This window comes from Nesoenas mayeri (assembly GCF_963082525.1).
Source record: "Nesoenas mayeri genome assembly, chromosome: 1".
Classification (NCBI taxonomy): Eukaryota; Metazoa; Chordata; class Aves; order Columbiformes; family Columbidae; genus Nesoenas; species Nesoenas mayeri.
The window spans coordinates 3,120,579-3,134,805 of record NC_137541.1 but is presented as its reverse complement, the minus strand read 5'-3'; the positions used below and the strand labels follow the sequence as shown (position 1 = coordinate 3,134,805).

Below are 14,227 nucleotides of genomic sequence, written 5' to 3'. Positions count from 1 at the left end.
GAGGGTTGTAATCTTAAGAGATAGTAGAATAAATGCCAATTTTTCATCTGGGCATGAAGTTATTTAAGGAAAAAAAGGCTTGGATTCATTCTGATAAGCTACAAAGGCTACGTGCACTTCCCCAGGTCTTTCATGACCACCTTTTTCAGAAAATACAATCAGCTGGGCTGCCAAACCAACAATGCGTTAGGAAACACACATGAAGAATAATCATCATGTTCTGAACATGAGCACTGGATCTCACTGTAGCACATCTTAGTTTTAATGTGCTTTTACAGTGCGTTGTAGAATATTAAACCATAACGCCCCCAACATCCCTTTAGCATCCTGGTAGGGAAAATTCACCCCTCACCATGAACAAACCATGAACTGAAATTTGAGGGATGAGTTGTAAAGCACAGCATACATTTATATAATTTCCATTTTTTTTTTTCATTATTTTACATTACTTTTCACTGGACAGACATTTCTCTGGGTTATTATAAGACATGATGGTACCTGGAAAGCAGCTGAACACCAGAAGGCGGAGGATATTGCAGGGAAACATCATTGGCAGCTCACAAAGATCTTCCAAAAGTCTCTTACACACCTGTTGTGTGTTGGCAGCGTTAATTAGACACTGGGTTAATTGACGAACTTCAGTCTTATCCAATAAAGTGACTCTGGTTTATAACTTTATCACGTCACCGTATAACCTTCTCGCTTTTTTGTCAACGTCTTCAGATAGTTTGGTAGTGGAATGGTTTTTAGTTAAAGTATCTCAAGTTTGACAAACTTTAGATCAACCACTGAATCTTCCCCAGTTGGGTCACGGCCCTTGATTTCAGCTGGTTCTCACTCAAGTTTTACTGCTAATTGCTGCTAATTGAAGAATTCGACTTGATTCATGGCACATCTTGTTAGAAAGGATGGCTAAGAGAAACTGGTGATCTTTGCCATCAAGCTGGGCTTGTCGGTTTTGTTTTCAAGAGTTTAAATACGACGCAGTCTGAAATAACCCTTCCAGGAGAGCAGTAATAATTTAGGACCAAATGGAAACTGTAACAGAAAAGCAATTTTTTACTAAAGACCTTTCCCTCCTCTTCCTCCTAGTAGGTAAAACCTAAACAACCTTTTCCATTTCACGGCACAAACAAGAAAGGTCTCCTTTAGGGGTATTGCCTATAAAAACCAGCAGGATTTTATCACTCATCCCACTTAGTGGGAAAGGTGAGTCCACTTTAAAGCTGATGTGGTAGTGAATACAAACACCCTACCAAAAGGCACGGAGAGCTGAGACAATAATGAACATAATTATAGTTATTGTTTGGTCTACTTACAGCCCTATTTTATACCGCTACTGCCAGCAGAGCTATTTTATGTGATGTCTTCTTCATGCAGCAACCTTTTCATAAATCAAAGCAAAAGCAATATGAGGCAGTTTCTCCTGCAGCCTGTTTGACAATAAAAGTTAACACTGAACCCTTGGTGTTATCAATCTTCATAAATGTGTCCATGATATAGCAAAGCCCGTTCCATATTACGGCGAGTCTGTTCCTAATGCATGCACAGGAGCGACCCAATGGCTTAATGGATCTCCTAAATGGCTTGAAACTAGGACCTGCGTTAAGTGGTGAGGGAAGTTTTAAAGGAATAACTGCTTTTCTCATTTCTTTCGATACGCAATCAAATGATTGCACTTTATAGCCGCTCTAGCCCAAGAAATGTGTATTGTACTACAACACAGATTTTCACACTAAGAGCTCAAAGTCTGACAGAATTAGCAAAACTATTTCAGTAGTACACGCGTCTTATTAAGGGGTAATGCTCAATCCACATTAATTTGGGTATTTTAATATCTGAAAACAATTAGTTTACAGTGCAGATCCAGAAGAAGAGGCTGGTCCTGCAGTTTGACCTTCACACATGCATATTGTCAGGATGCAAAGAGGAGTAACAAGTCTCCAGCTTTAAGATGAAGAGAACTTGGGATAGAGCCATTATTTGCTTCATCCTCAACCAACCCTCCTAAAGAAAACACACAAAAAAACATTTTGTAGACTGTCTAGAGGAATATTTGCAATGTCCCTACCTAAAAGAGCCAAAATATTTAGTAGTGTCAGCAAACTGGATTCATTTGACACTGAATTAATCTATAAATAACTCCTTTTCAAAATCTATATTGACCACGTCGACTGCAACTTTTTATTGAGAGGGTTATACCAGTTTTTTGACCTAAGTACTGTGTCTAGTCAAGGCAAAGGGAGAAGAATATACATGATGGAAGACAAAAAGACTGTGTTCCATCAGCCCATGCAAGAGCGAGATTTCACTAACGGTAAAGCAGGGCAGACAGAGAAATGGTCTATTACACACAGATCTATAAAGCCTGTCTCGCAAAACCTTTCGATCCTGATATTCTCCGTCTTCCCGTAATGCAGTACAGCACTTGCTACGCAATATTATCCGTCTTAACGCACCCTTGACAGGGGAGTCCATCATTATAAACTTTATAGCCCCAGCCATGGCACTTGAGTGGTCTCTTTAAAGATACACATATTAGTTTTATCTATTTGGTTCGGTTCCTTTCCCCCAGGTTTAAACGTGTGTTTTAAATGTTTCAGGGCTGTACTTTGATTTTAGATTGCGGGCAGATGGATGGAAAGGCAAAGGGTACTGATAGAGCGCACGCATCTTTATCATTGCTATTATCATCATCATCATCGTTATTACTATTATTATTATTATTATTCTCCATTAAATGGGGAAAAATTTCTCCTCCTGACCAGCTTCATGTCGTGTTTTTAGGGTTAGAATGTGCTGTGCTTTTTATGCTTATAAGTGCACAGCACGGAACATAAAGATCAGGTCACATTTACAGAAGCCAAAATGTTTTAAAATGCCAAAAGGAAGGCGAAAATATTTAGGAAACCCCCTCTTCAAAATCAGAGTTTTCATTTGCTACAGAATGAAGCTCAAGTTCAAGAGAATTAAATAATGCATTGAGTAGATACTGTGAAAGGCTTTAAATATTGGTTAGGATATCTCATGATCAATAGATGTGCTTTCTCCTATAAATGTCAGGACGCATGCTTTAAAAACGCACTGATAACCATTGAAAGAATCAAAAAGCACGTTTGGAAAATAATTCAGCATTTTGCAATGAGGAGGACCGGCAATAACAGGGCAAAATGAAAGAAAATACAGCTAGAATATAAGGGAAAAAATCTGTACAGGACATGCAGTAAATGGCAACATAGTATTTCAAGGGAAATAAATAAAACTTGAATTTTCGGCTAGGGAGATGGACTATCTTGTTGGACCCGAGGACTTCCAACTTACCCTTGGCTCCATGGCTAAAATGCACAATAACACCTTATTAAATATCTAAAGGCTCATTTCATATGAGCCATTAGATACAGAGCCATGTTACAATCTGGATTTTGTGGTCTATGGGTCAGAGATTCTGTCTCCTACGACGTGGTGTAATACTCTGTGTAAAGTGTGTGTGTGGTCACATCAGTTGGGCTGCCAAGAATGGTACCGCTTAAGAAACATATTCATCAATGATTTGGATGAGGGAATAGAGTGACTGTCAGCAAGTTTGCTGATGACACCAAGCTGGAAGGAGTGGTGACAGTGGAAGCTGTGCTGCCATCAGAGACCTGGACAGGCTGGAGAGCTGGGCAGGGAAAATTTAATGAAATAGAAGAAGGGCAAGTGTAGAGTCTTGAATCTGGGCAGGAACAACCCCAGGTTCCAGTGTAAGTTGGGGAATGACCTATTAGAGAGCAGCGTAGGGGAAAGGGACCTGGGGGTCCTGGGGACAGCAGGGTGACCATGAGCCAGCACTGGGCCCTTGTGGCCAGGAAGCCAATGGGACCTGGGGTGGGTTAGAAGGGGGTGGTCAGTAGGTCAGAGAGGTTCTCCTGCCCCTCTGCTCTGCCCTGGGGACACCACACCTGGAATCTTGTGTCCAGTTGTGGCCCCTCAGTTCCAGCAGGACAGGGAACTGCTGCAGAGAGTCCAGCGCAGCCACCAAGATGCTGAAGGGAGTGGAGCATCTCCCGTGTGAGGAAAGGCTGAGGGAGCTGGGGCTCTGGAGCTGGACAAGAGGACACTGAGGGGTGACTCATTCATGGGGATCAATATGGAAAGGGTGAGTGTCAGGAGGATGGAGCCAGGCTCTTCTCGGTGACAACCAATGATAGGACAAGGGGTAATGGGTTCAAACTGGAACACAAGAGCTTCCACTTAAATATGAGAAGAAACTTGTTCCTGGTGAGGGTGGCAGAGCCTGGCCCAGGCTGCCCAGGGTAGTTGTGGAGTCTCCTTCTGTGCAGACATTCCAAACCCGCCTGGACACCTTCCTGTGTAACCTCATCTGGGTGTTCCTGCTCCATGGGGGATTGCACTGGATGAGCTTTCCAGGGCCCTTCCAACCCCTGACATTCTGGGATTCTGTTAAGATTATATTCTTATAAAAGAAAATTATCTTACACTGGAAGTTCTGCTGACAGGAACCACAAAGCCAAAATATTGCTGCTTGATTCTAATTAAGAGGGAAAACAAAAGTTTGGGGACTCTTATCATACCTGTAAATGAGACCCAAACTGATTAGGTCACTGAAAAATTATAAACTGTATTAGGAGGAATAGTCTATAAAGTTTGTGTAAAAAATGGCCTCAGTCAAGTCCCCTAACCTGAAGAGATAACTGTATGCACTGTTGTCACATTACACAGGTCCTTTCATTATTTTTATTACAGTAGTACCTAGATGGACTAATTAAAGGTAAATTTACATCAGGCAGCCAATCTGTCAGGCATTCTAGTACATAAAAAAGCATAAATCCTAAGCAGACTTATAAAGGCTTCTCCATGACCCAACACCCATGGAGCATCCGTGTTGCCAGCTGCTTGCTGCACAATTTTGCTCTATTCAGCAAAAAAATGAGACTTAATCAAGTGAAACTGGGCACAGTTTGATTTGTTTGAGCCTGGTGGCAGCACAGAATGAGAGCGAAGGAATGAACTTGCACCTTTATCGCAACAGAGGAGCGACACCCGTGACCTGATAATCTTGTCACCTCCTAGATGTCAACAACTGCAGCAGCCCCTTCTCCAGATGTTGCCAGCTGACGCTCTGCATCACAACATCTGCAACGTGCTGAGACACAAATACAAGGACCAGGATAAAATAAATGCAATTTGCTTCCAGTACCAGCAGCATTTCTGCTGTATTGACAACGAAGACCGTATTTTTAGAAGTTAAATGAACCAGGTGGGTGAGCATCAGAAGATGCAGAGGAGCTTGATGAACACTCCAGTCCTGATGGACACATTATGAAAACCCAACTGCTAAGCAAGGTCCAAATCTGATTGAGATTCATCTCCGTTTGGACTGACCTGAGCCAACAGGCAGATAAAAAGTAATATGGGAAGATAAACTGCAATTAAAAGGGCAGCTCCGCACAGAGTAGGAGCTACTAGAACATACCTGTTATCCACATGCTCAATGTCTTTGCAATTTCCCACAGCAAAAATAAATACATAAAATATATTGTTATACCAGTTAGGTTTTCAGAGCTACAGAGTAAGGTAGGTGCAATACACCCATCAGATGCCACAATTTTCACGTCCAGTAGTAACTTTTACTACCAGCACCTAAAGAGAAAAGTTGTAAATCTGAAATAATTTCACGGGAACTAGCAGGCAACAGAAGACAGAATAATCACTTCATGAGCCATCTTAACACTGTTTTAACAAACCTTATTCTTTTGAGTATGACAGCACTTCGCAACACAGCATATTATTAGATATTATTTCCCAAAATGTTTAATGTACACTTTGGCTTTGCAACTGTGAATTCACTTGGATGGAGTTGAAGCAGAACAACTGCATTGTGGTTATTGTGCCACCATCCAGAGACCTGGACAGGCTGGAGAGCTGGGCAGGGAAAAATGTAATGAAATATAACAAAGGAAAGTGTAGAGTGTTGAATCTGGGCAGGAACAACCCCAGGTTCCAGTATAAGTTGGAGAATGATCCATTAGAGAGCAGCGTAGGGGAAAGGGACCTGGGGGTCCTGGGGACACCAGGGTGACCATGAGCCAGCACTGGGCCCTTGTGGCCAGGAAGCCAATGGGACCTGGGGTGGGTTAGAAGGGGGTGGTCAGTAGGTCAGAGAGGTTCTCCTGCCCCTCTGCTCTGCCCTGGGGAGACCACACCTGGAATATGGTGTCCAGTTGTGGCCCCTCAGTTCCAGCAGGACAGGGAACTGCTGGAGAGAGTCCAGCGCAGGGCAACAAAGATGCTGAAGGGAGTGGAGCATCTCCCGTGTGAGGCAAGGCTGAGGGAGCTGGGGCTCTGGAGCTGGACAAGAGGACACTGAGGGGTCACCTCATTCATGTTTACAGGTATATAAAGGGTGAGTGTCAGGAGGATGGAGCCAGGCTCTTCTCGGTGATAACCAATGATAGGACAAGGGGTAATGGGTACAAACTGGAACACAAGAGGTTCCACTTAAATTTGAGAAGAAACTTCTTCCCGGTGAGGGTGGCAGAGCCTGGCCCAGGCTGCCCAGGGGGGTTGTGGAGTCTCCTTCTGTGCAGACATTCCAACCCGCCTGGACACCTTCCTGTGTAACCTCATCTGGGTGTTCCTGCTCCATGGGGGGATTGCACTGGATGAGCTTTCCAGGTTCCTTCCAACCCCTGACATTCTGGGATTTATCTCAATACTACTGGAAGAGGAAAAAAAAAAAAAGGAAGAAGTGGTTAATTAGAAGTAGCAGCAAATGAGCTGTAACGATGGTGTTGTGAATGTAAATCAGTGATGACCAATGCAGCACCAGCAGCATCTGTGAAGCAGCTTGCGAAGCAACGAGATGGTGCCGGTGTCCCGGCATCCCAATCGGATTGTTTCATCTCCTTCCAGAGCTCCGATGGGAAAACAAAGGTCGGTGGCACTGACCTCCCACCCCGCAGCTCAAACGCACAAATATCAGGGGTCGGTTGGGAATCGCCGTCTTTCCGGCCCGTGATTTCGGAACGGATGGTTCCATAGTTGGGGGCCTTCACTGAACAGATCGCACCACCTCCTGCAATATGAAGTGTTGTATTCTAACGTGTACAGGTAATTAGTGATTCATTCTTCAGCCTGTAACCAGAAACAGGTGTATGCTGCTTGAAATAAAATGTACCATTGACTTTGCAAAACATGCTCCTTTCCAGAAAGAGAGGCTTGCTGCTGCGTGCTGCAAAGTGGGGGCTGTGGGATTTGTAGGCTTTGATCCTACAGATGGCTTGGACCCGCCAAAAACATCCTTAGAAAAGGTATTTTTAAACCTCAGCAACAGAAGATTACAAAACACACAACAAATTAATAATGAAGAAACTGTAGGGTTTAACCTTCCTTGGTTTAATGCTGTAATTTGGACATTATTTACCTGTGTTTCCACAAAATCCCAACAAAGGATGCTTAACGTATTAAAACAAGAGGCTTTAGTCCTTGAAAGGGAACGCGGAGCCAGATGTGCCGTGGTAGAGATTTACGGGTCGGCGACGCCACAAGGAGTCGGTCCCGAGCGGGAGCTGCCCCTACCGAGGGCACCCAGCAATTTTCAGGGGGCTCGGTTGATCACCAGCACACAAAACGCGCCTATTTAACCCTTGGCCAGTGATGCATGAAGGGTTTTGCTCGCTCGCTTTCATAAGGAAGCCTATAAAACTATTTAACATGTAAGCAAATAGAATCTGTGGCGTGTTTTCCCCTTCAAACATACCGACCAGACTCACCTGGAGAGGGAAGGGATGTTCGGATTGAGAGGTATGTTTGCCCACCTGGTTATCCAACCATAACTACACCTATATCCTACTATAACTACACTCCACTCCAGAAAATATTTTGTTATTTTAAGTACTAATTTGTATATTAAAATAAACCCACTCCTAGTCATGACTTTGTGCTTGGCTACAATTAATTTTAAGATGGTTTTCTTCATTCCAGACTGTAAAGTATCTAACTGTGTGAAAAACTGGTGATAGCCCAAGGGGAACTTTAATTAATATACCCATGATTTCTAGAAGGGAAACAAAGAAAAAGGATTATGGCAAACGTGGAAAGAATTGGCTTAACCTTCTTAATCAATGTGCTGCCTAAATTTTGAATAATGGATTTTAAAAGTTAATATAACTCTCAAAGACTCACATTCAATGCTTCAAACCTATCTCCTGACCACATAAGAGCATTTAAATTTCACATCACAGCTCAAATATTGCAATGAAAACACATGTCCCCATGCAAACAGACTCATGGTTCTGGGCTTAACATAAAAACACACAGATATTACGCTGGAATCCCCTGCTCCCACTTCGTTTAGATTGAATCTGCATCCACCTAAGAAGCGCACAATTAATATTTCATCCAGCTCGGTTGAGTACTCTCATTCCTAATGGACTGTATTGATCAAAGGAAGAAAGTTAAACATCTATGTTGCTGTAGGGAAAACTGAAGTTGTCATATTTCATAGGTAAATGTACTGAATAAGGGGTTTATAGAATTTTTATATTCTAAAACTATCCAAAGAACACCCTTTTCTCTATGTTTATAGGCTGGAGAGCAACTGAGATGGGTAACTACTGACCACCCAAGTCCCTTCATTGAGCCAAAGTGATGAAGCAATAAGCAACTCCATCCCAAAGGCAGAAATACGTAATTCCTGCTTCTATACTCCGATTCAACTGCACCCATAAGGCATGCAGGGTGTAAAGGGTTTCACCAGCCAAGCGAACACTGTGTCAAAGCAAAATCACTTCTACAAAGCAGCAGTAAAGTCAAACATGTTGCCTGAACGAGCTCTGCCAGCTCCTGGGTAAGTCTATCGGGATCAAGCACCGGCTGAAAGGAGTGAGCAAAGAAAACAGATCCTGTTTTATTCCGTTAGCATTCAAAAGGAACAGGATTTGCGATGTACAAGACAAATAGAGACTTGAAAGATTTGGAGTCTCTTTATCCATTTCCCTTCCTACCCGAAGCAGCTCTACGTGTCCTGAATCCCGCTCGGTTTAAACCTATGAGAGCTGACAATATCACATCCACCCTGCAAAACACCATTTACACTTCACTCGTTAAGTGTCGAGCCGTTAAATACCAGAGAATAACAGTGGTCAAACGTAAGCGACTCTCGCTGCTGTGCCACACTCTTCAAGGACCTTTCGCCACTAAGAAAAGCTCCCTGGTTTAAGCTGAGTTTATGGTATTTAACATTGCACACTCCTTCAAGCTCCTTCCTACTGTGAAGACTGGATATTAGGAACAATTCCTACCTGAAAGGGCTGTGGGGCATTGGAACAGGCTGCCCAGGGCAGTGATGGAGTCACCATCCCTGGAGGGGTTGAAAACGTGTGGAGATGAGGTTCTCAGGGACATGGTTTAGTGCCAGAGTTGGGTTATGATTGGACTCAATGATCCTGAGGGTCTATTCCAACCAAAATGATTCTATAACTTAAAAACATACCAATCCTACATTGTGGATAACTTGGGATCATTGTCCTCAGCTGAAATACTTGAAGAAAGAATTCAAGAAGAAAACAACAGTATCATACGTTCAGACAAGACTGAAATGACTGTTTCAAGACAAAGTACTAAATATATGTGCTGTGTTTGTGAGAGGAAAGCTTAAATCAGGATGTTTCTATTTAGAGCCCATTGTCTTTGGCTGAGCTCAACTAGAAGACGACAAGACTGCAGGTTCTGCCCAAGGATTTCAAATCAGCTATTTTCTGTCACTGAAAACGTACTATGTAGTATTTTCCCAAATGATTGTACTTTTAACTTTAGTTTTTAAAACCAACTAATGCTAATTCAGGTAGCAAAAGGAACTGCCAGCAAATAGAAGTTTCTCCCGAGTGGATCTGCACAAGCAGAAACCATTTGCCTTGGTATCTCCAACATGGATTTCTATGTTAGAGTTGTATCTGAGTCCCACGTGATAGCTACTGAATATATTTACATTAAGGAACCATCAATATTATTCCTAATCTACAGAAGAGTCCTTTAAAAGTCACCATATGTGTCCATCACCACGAGGGTACAGCGAACAGTGAAATAAACCCACGCTTCCCTGGTCTCGGTCCAATGTTGTCATTAAAAAAGTGCATTTTCTCTCTATACTGCATTTTTTTCAATGTCCAGAAAAAAGGTATCACTGCTTTTCAATACTGAAGCATCACGGATATTCATTCAACATGGCTACACTTCCCTGTTCAGAAGAACATTAAGTAAAACACAGCTTAAAGGAAGGACGCTTCATGTTTCTGTGGCTTTCAGATAAGCAGCAAACACAACTGTGCATTAGATTTTATTTTCAGTAAGCATTAATAAACCAAGCTTCACGATACAGAAGTTACCAATTGAAGGAAGACACAATATTGATGTTTTGTCAGCTATTCCCACTCACTCTAAACTGAATCAAACCCCCTGCTGAATATATTTTTCAAGGCTGTAATAGCCTATTGGCCGGAGATCACCCATCAGTGATCAGAGCAATGGAAATGACCAAGGATCACGTGAAACGTATTGATTTGGTTTGTAAAACTGTTTTTAAAACATCACAAAATGTGTGGAGATCGTAAGGCATGAAGCAGCCTCAGCAAACCCCAAACCTCTCTGCGTTTCATCCAACGAGCAACTCCAGCTCTCGAGAGATGTTCCTCCTCCTGATGGCGAGGTTCGTGACCAAAAATCTCATAGTAAGGCATGAAAAGCCACCAAAATGACACCAAGCTGGGAGGAGTGGTGACACTGGAAGCTGTGCTGCCATCAGAGACCTGGACAGGCTGGAGAGCTGGGAGGGGGAAAATTTAATGAAATAGAACAAGGGCAAGTGTAGAGTCTTGAATCTGGGCAGGAACAACCCCAGGTTCCAGTGTAAGTTGGGGAATGACCTATTAGACAGCAGCGTAGGGGAAAGGGACCTGGGGGTCCTGGGCACAGCAGGGTGACCATGAGCCAGCACTGGGCCCTTGTGGCCAGGAAGCCAATGGGACCTGGGGTGGCTTAGAAGGGGGTGGTCAGTAGGTCAGAGAGGTTCTCCTGCCCCTCTGCTCTGCCCTGGGGAGACCACACCTGGAATCTTGTGTCCAGTTGTGGCCCCTCAGTTCCAGCAGGACAGGGAACTGCTGCAGAGAGTCCAGTGCAGGGCAACAAAGATGCTGAAGGGAGTGGAGCATCTCCCGTGTGAGGAAAGGCTGAGGGAGCTGGGGCTCTGGAGCTGGACAAGAGGACACTGAGGGGTGACCTTACTAATGTTTACAGATATATAAAGGGGGAGTGTCAGGAGGATGGAGCCAGGCTCTTCTCGGTGACAACCAATGATAGGACAAGGGGTAATGGGTTTAAGCTGGAACATAAGAGGTTCCACTTAAACTTGAGAAGAAACTTCTTCATGGTGAGGGTGTCAGAGCCTGGCCCAGGCTGCCCAGGGGGGTTGTGGAGTCTCCTTCTCTGCAGACATTCCAACCCGCCTGGACACCTTCCTGTGTAACCTCATCTGGGTGTTCCTGTTCCATGGGGGGATTGCACTGGATGAGCTTTCCAGGGCCCTTCCAATCCCTGACATCCTGGGACTCTATGAAAATCTGTAATTCACAATAAACACCCAAGCTTCCAAACGATGCAAAGAATCCTCTGTGATTCAAGCAGTTAGAGATGGACAATTCCATCCAGGAGACACACAGACACATCAAAACCCTCATGATGCACAAGATCCAGAATTTGGCTTTTCTTGGAAACACAGGAGTTTAGAAGTGACACATTGAGTTACAGGGAAAACCTCACCCTTGCTTTGCTTTGCACAAACACTACCTGGGGTAGTAGGAACCAAAATGAACAGTCGATCCCCATCGATGACTTGGGTTTTCTATCAGTCTGGCCAGCTGGGAAATACATTTTTGCCATGAAACCAGCGGCAAGGAGCAATTCCAAGTTGTCTAAGAGCGTTGAAACAGGACAGGAACAGCAAAGTATTTGGAAGAAGCAGCAGTGCACAGCTCTGAACTCTATTATCTACCACCAGAAATCAAAACCCATAGAAGAGAAAAGCAAAGACGCTTATTTTCGGCAGAATTTGCCCTGTCTGCTCACTCTATTCCTAAATGAATAATCAAGATGTTACTTGGCTCTAGACACCACGGGGGAATAAAATGTCACCACCGCAGCTGCCAAATTTCCCACTCCCAGCCCTTCAAATTAAGGGAAAAAACACACAATATGAATGTACAATTTGATTAGTTAAAGTTCAAATCTTTGCCCAAAGCCCGGCTCTTCCTGTAATAGCGCATTCTTTTCTTCTTGTGTACACTTCTCATTAGAGCAGAGACATCTTCATAATATAATAATTCTGGTTATAATGTAACTGCGGGTAACATAACTCCTGCATTAGGAAAGGCAGCATGCCCCAGTAATGTTGTTTTAATGTAATTTGTGTACTGCAGGAACCGACTGAACCTGGTCATTTAGGAGATGATCAATGGGAATTAGCGGCCGAAGCAGATGAACCATTTGATAATTCAGAATTTGATCAATGGGAATCAGGACCTCGCCGAGATAAAACATTTATCATGAACATTTGGAATATCAGGCTAATCCAGGCAGCGCTGGGGAAGGTAATAAAGAGGCATCAATGAGGATTGCGGAGAAAATACAGAATATCTGCCAGTTCTCTGAGACAAGTCTATATGGCATATTTATTTTGTTTCCCCTTTTAATGGGGCAAATTATCCCTGATGACTGATGAAGCCACAGCTATTATCATTTCAGGGACTAAATGGAGGAAGGAAAAGGAAAATCCAGGAAATATTTAAGTAATTATCCACTTTGCTTTGCTCTGGAAGGAAACGTAGCTTAAAAAGTTGAAGAAATGCAAGTTCTTGGTAAAACTTAGTAACTAATTCCAGACATGTTTAAAATACAGCAAGACTATTTCCTAATAATACCACAATTAGATCTATTAATCTCACGCTTAGAAGCCAAAATCACACTGACACGCAGCACATTGGCTTCTGCATTAACAAAATTTAGCAGTTCAACCTTATTTAATTCTTCTTTTACAGCCAATTAAACAGGCTCTTTAAAGCCGATGCTTGAAACCCTGTCCTCAATCCTTACACGCAATTAAACTGCACATGAGAAGTGGCTGGTGACACCAAAAGAGCATCATCTTCAGCTTCCACTAAATCATACATCATTTACCCATCAAGTCACATACAAAAGGCAGCGATAAAACAACACCTGCCAAACTTAAACCGACAAGAAAAAGACATTTAAAAGGATTTTAGAAAAGGAAAACTTTTAAATTGTGAAGTAACGTTGATCGCTCAGGCGCTGTATCAAGTTTACTGCAATTTATGCACGTACTTCAGATATCTTATTTTCACTAATGTTTTCCCTTTTTTTTATATTGGAGCCACTGGTCAAAAAGTTCACAGAACCCCAGAATGTCAGGGACTGGAAGGGACCTGGAAAGCTCATCCAGTGCAATCCCCCCATGGAGCAGGAACACCCAGATGAGGTTACACAGGAAGGTGTCCAGGCGGGTTGGAATGTCTGCAGAGAAGGAGACTCCACAACCCCCCTGGGCAGCCTGGGCCAGGCTCTGACACCCTCACCAGGAACAAGTTTCTTCTCAAATTTAAATGGAAGCTCCTGTATTCCAGTTTGAACCCATTACCCCTTGTCCTATCATTGGTTGTCACCGAGAAGAGCCTGGCTCCATCCTCCTGACACTCACCCTTTCCATATTGATCCTCATGAATGAGGTGACCCCTCAGTGTCCTCTTGTCCAGCTCCAGAGCCCCAGCTCCCTCAGCCTTTCCTCACACGGGAGATGCTCCACTCCCTTCAGCATCTTTGTTGCCCTGCGCTGGACTCTCTCCAGCAGTTCCCTGTCCTGCTGGAACTGAGGGGCCACAACTGGACACAAGATTCCAGGTGTGCAAATAAATTTTCATGAAATTTGGCTTGAAGAGCGAAAGCAGCACTGCAATTTCACTAATAGGATTTCAGCAAAGATTAATTGCGTAGGTGATTTCTATTTATAGCTCTACTCTCCAGAAAACGAAGAAAAGACCAAGTGTTGAGAACACCTGATTCCCTCTCCAAATCCCTCTTCAGTAAATACTCTTTGGTTTATGCAGATGGACCAAAACATCCTTCGCAAAAATGGTTTTCTTACATTTTTTGGTATTGT

General features: G+C 43.3%; 1 protein-coding gene across 2 annotated transcripts in view; it reads right to left on the bottom strand.

Annotated features, from left to right (window-relative positions):
• CHCHD3 (coiled-coil-helix-coiled-coil-helix domain containing 3) overlaps positions 1-14,227 on the bottom strand; it is a 157,955-nt gene that overhangs the window by 14,485 nt on the left and 129,243 nt on the right. The window lies entirely within an intron of this gene.